We start from the raw sequence: 5,024 nt of genomic DNA on the forward strand, positions 1-5,024 counted from the left end.
GATTTTAAAAAACCCCTATAGCTACACAAATAAAATTATATTTCACAAAAACATTCAAGTTAAGCAATATTATCTTTTTATGGATGAGGATGAGTGCGAGCAAATTGTCTAATGGCATGTACCTGTGTATTACTACATATAATTTATTTTACCATGGTAACGAGGATGTCTATGATAAAACCAATCTTAATATTTATATTATGTATATGTGCCTAGAACTATACATAAGTCTGTATGCATACCTGTGTGCATTTGTACACATATATGTAGAAATGTGTACATTTATTTGTATATTTTATGTATTTGATGGAGTAAAGTTCTTGGTCAGGAATAACATTCCTAAATGAGAAGCCACACTCTGTGTAAAAGAAGTGATTGTGAATAGTCACATAAACCTTGAAAGACACCTAAGGACAGCTGTAAAAATTATAATATCATGTATGTTTTTCTCATTTCAGAAACTGGTCACTAATGAACACATTTTTGTCCCGCAGAACTAGAGCATCAGAAGATGAAATAGGAATGTGTTTCCCATTTGCTGATTTCCAAGCTTCCCTAATTACCTCCTTATTCAGTCTTTGAACCTCCTCTCCAGACAATGGATCATCTGGTATTTCCACCACCAAAGTATCAGAAATATTGGTAGATAATTTCATTAAGGGAGATCTGAAACACAGCCATGGAATCAGAGATTGAAGGGATTTTAGAGACGGAACCCAACTCCATAATTCAGAGATGAGGAATCCAAAGTCCATTATGGTGAAATGAATTCCTAAGGTCTTGGAATTACTTCGTGATAGCTTTGAGTGAGGAGATCACAATAGCTCACATGATGAGTTTATGCTTTTATGATATAGTTGATTTTTTTATCTGTTGGCTCAGATTCCTATATAATTCGTGATTGATACTCATCTTCCTGGTTCAGTTTTATTTCCTTCCTCTCTAAAAGAGAAAAAATAAAGTTGAAGAAAAAACCTCTTTAGACAATAATAATAAAATATCTGCAAAAACAGGAAACTTTAAAATATGATATGCTTTGCCGCGATGGGATAAACAGGAAGTGAGTAGAAGAAGTTATGCTGTGACTTGCATAGTTCTCTCCTCTCTGCTCATTACGCACATATCTCAGAGCTGGGTTTCTTTCATACTGATGAGGAGTTAGTGGCAACGATTATTGAGATGATGCCTGTAATGTGGTGAGCACTTACTCTAGTGAAGGCTGTGTGTTATGTGCTAGGGCTGCCATAGCAAAGACCACAGACAGAGGGCTTACACAACACACATTTATTTTGTCACAGTTCTAGAGGCCAGAAGTCGAGGGTCCGGGTGTGGCAGGGCTGCTTTCTTCTGAGGCCTCTCTCCTGGGCGTGTGGATGCTGTCCCCTCCCCATGTCCTCATGTGATCATCCCTCTGTTTGCATCTGTGTCTTGATCTCCTCTTCATATAGGGACACCAGTCAGATTGGATTAAAGCCACCAAATGTCATCATTGTAACTTAATTACCTCCTTAAAGACTATCTGAAGACATGGTCCCATTCTGAATTACTGGGGCTTTAACAAATGAATATTAGGGCACACAATTCAGCTCAAACAGGCTATATTTCTAGCTAATGCAGTAAGAGACATAATATTTTCCTCACTTTACTGTCACTTGTTTAGAGAGGGGACACATGAGCATACAACTTTGTGGACGCCTGGAAGGCTTGAATATCATCTTGGTCTGGTTTCCAGGTCCTTCCTTTCTCCAGCACATCGGATGGCCCGATAGGACAATATGTATGTATTTCACAGCCAACCGGGCAGAAGAGAGGGAAAGATGAAATCTTAGATGTGGCCCCAATGGGCTCTGGCCAATCTTCATGCTCCCTGCAACTTCAAGGGCATGTTTCCCTCTAGTTAAGCTGCATCTCGAAAGATCATATTTACTTCCATTTTCCAAATTTATGTGTAATCTCAATAATGCATTCTTGAAGGATGTGTGGTGGAAGTGTGTGTGTAACGTGGGTGTGTGGTGGAAGTGTGTGTGTACATGGGTGTGTGTGTGTGTACATGGGTGTGTGTTGAAAGTGTGTGTGTGTGTACTGTGGGTGTGTGGCAGAAGCGTGTGTGTACCACGGTGTGTGGCAGAAGCGTGTGTGTTCTGCGGGTGTGTGGTGGAAGCGTGTGTGTACCACGGTGTGTGGCAGAAGCGCGTGTGTTCTGCGGGTGTGTGGCGGAAGCGTGTGTGTACCATGGTGTGTGGCAGAAGCGTGTGTGTTCCACGGGTGTGTGGTGGAAGCGTGTGTGTACCACGGTGTGTGGCAGAAGCGTGTGTGTTCTGCGGGTGTGTGGCAGAAGCGTGTGTGTTCCGCGGGTGTGTGGTGGAAGCGTGTGTGTGTACTGCAGGTGTGTGGCGGAAGTGTGTGTGTACCACGGTGTGTGGCAGAAGCGCATGTGTTCCACGGGTGTGTGGTGAAAGCGTGTGTGTGTATTGTGGGTGTGTAGTTGTGTCTGTGTGGGTTGGCATGCCCGTCGTTCATGGTGTTTTAATGAACATCTAGTGGTCAGACCTGACCCGGTCCTGTCTCAAACATATAGGACCTCAGTTGGTGACTACTGCTTAGAAAGAAGCCTCAGGATTTGGTGCCAGAAGAGGAGTCAGATGGTAATGGAAGCTATGAAGGGAACGACAGTCCTGGTCTTGCCAAGTCTCTTGACTTCTGCATCTTGATTTTTATGCTAAGGCAACTCTATGACACAGTTCTATCTTCAAAACCTAATGTGTCTGCATTTTCTAAGCATCTATGAAAGCCTTTGTGAGATGGAAGTCAAACCCCTCACAGACAGGGTGAAGGAAGGTAAGTAGCAAGGGTAATATTTACGGTATTATCTTTCCTCTCCAGGAGCAATGCATGCAGAATTTCAGGAGTCATCACAGTCCTTGACAGTGTGAGTGCCTAACCCAGGTGTACGATTCACAGCGGCATAAACATCTGAGGTGTGCTGTTACAAGATGGAGGTGCTGGGCAGAGCACGGATCCGAGACACTGGCCAGCAGTCCAGATTTTGCCATTGACTCAGGATCTTGGTTTTAGAAGCTGCCAGTGTCATTGGCCATTGACATCCAGATAAGAAACTAGCACAGAATGACAGCTGACAGATAGCAGATGCCTTTGGAATAGCGAATTCTGATAACTTGTGTTAGTATATCTTATGGGAACTCACAATGTTCTCTAGGCAGTGGGCCAAGAGAGAAGCACCAGAGCTTTGAAATGAGAGTGGAAAGGGTAGGGTGTTTTTCTTGAAGTGCATTTTTCTGGCAGGCCAAAGGGGGCCCTCCTCCCCAATGCCGAAGGGAGTTCTAAGAGCTGAGTGTGTGCCGGAGGGTTGGGTCTTGGAAGTGTTTTTGGATGTGGGTTGAGGGAGGGTTAGCTCTGGCCCAAGGTTTCTGAAGTAACCGACTTGCTTAGCGTACCGTCAGCTCCCTACAACTCTTGATGTATTTGGCATTATTAACAGAGTAGGAGCAACTAGCTTAGATAAACAGATTTCCTCATCTGCGGGTGCTCCTGCCAATGAGATGTGCAATGATCATCTTTCTCCATTAGCTTTCCCCTGGATATTACATTGATCATTTCAAGAGCTTTCATAAGTGCAGGCCAGGCTGACATTTTGCAATGCCTCTTGGCAATTATGAGATTTTATGGTAACAGAAAATTCTTCTAGGGCAACTAAGTCTCACCAATCGCTTATGATGTGGCAGTCTTGTAGTTGATCGTCACCAAATACGTAGTTGCTTGAAAACTTCTTTACTCAGCAACAAAATGATGGAAATGTACTCTTGAATTTCTTTAGCATTTGTATTTGTTGGTTTACTCCCCCTGATTAATTTGCCAGCCAGTTGGCTCATTTGTTGAATATTTAATAAAATGAGTGAAACTTTGGATGTTAGTACATTTAGGGCTTATGTTTTCCAAAGCCAATCATTCCTTACTATTGTATTTTTTATTATTCTATTAGCATCATGCCATGATTAAAGGAAATAACAGAAAAATTCATTGGCTTAAAGAAGAAATTATGCTAATTATAATGTGTCTTACTGGCCAGATGTTCTTGAAGGGAATACAGGTTTTGGATGTGTCTGAGGAGTAAATGAGCTGTTTCTCCTCCTAGAGCAGAAGAGCTCTTTATTCATTCCGGTGTTGAAGATCCAGAATTCTGGAATATGACCAAAGTTCTAGAAGGGTGCAGTAGTCCTAAAGAGGTAATCCAGCACTCAAAGGTTTATTTATCATTCTTATTCATGGTATAAATTCACTGGTATATGTAAATGTGTAACATAAAGGATGCAACATTCAGCTTAAATGTTATAAATATGCATGATGATTAATGACCCAAGAGAGAACATGCTAGATGATGCTTTCACTCTCATGGTATGTTTTCTTACTGGAAGATCTTATCATCATCGAATGCTTGTTAATGTTGTGTTAAATTGTTAAAGGTGTGGAAAATATTAAGCACTTCCTATATGCCCAATATTGTACTGAATACTGTCCATATATTCTTGCTTTAAAAATAAAATTAAGATGTTAAAAAAGTAAAATAAAACAGTCAAATGACCAAGAAAAAAATACAAAAATGAAGACTAAAAAGATGATGTTTTAAGAATCGATTTGGTTAATATAAAACATTTGGTATGAATTATAATGCGTTTTGAAGAGATCTCACACTGTTTCTAGGAAATAGGCTGGAGTGAATTTTATCAAATCCATGTGTTTGATGCCATATAGTCCTTTTTTAACTTTATAAACACTGAAACCAAGTTTCAGAAACATTAATTAATTTTCCATCCTTATACAGGGGGCAGGTAACCGGGATCTGACTCCTACCCTATGTCAACCTGGGACCCTACCTCCCAACCCCTGCCCCATCCTTCCGGTGCTCCTTCTCCATGAATCCAAGGCTGGAGGGTTGTCATGCTGGTCTGGTGGCAAACCCAGTCTTCACTTGAGCTGATGGCACCTGTAGTTTTGAAATTTATGCA

The sequence above is a fragment of the Lutra lutra genome, chromosome 8 (genome assembly GCF_902655055.1).
Source record: "Lutra lutra chromosome 8, mLutLut1.2, whole genome shotgun sequence".
In the NCBI taxonomy this organism is placed as follows: Eukaryota; Metazoa; Chordata; class Mammalia; order Carnivora; family Mustelidae; genus Lutra; species Lutra lutra.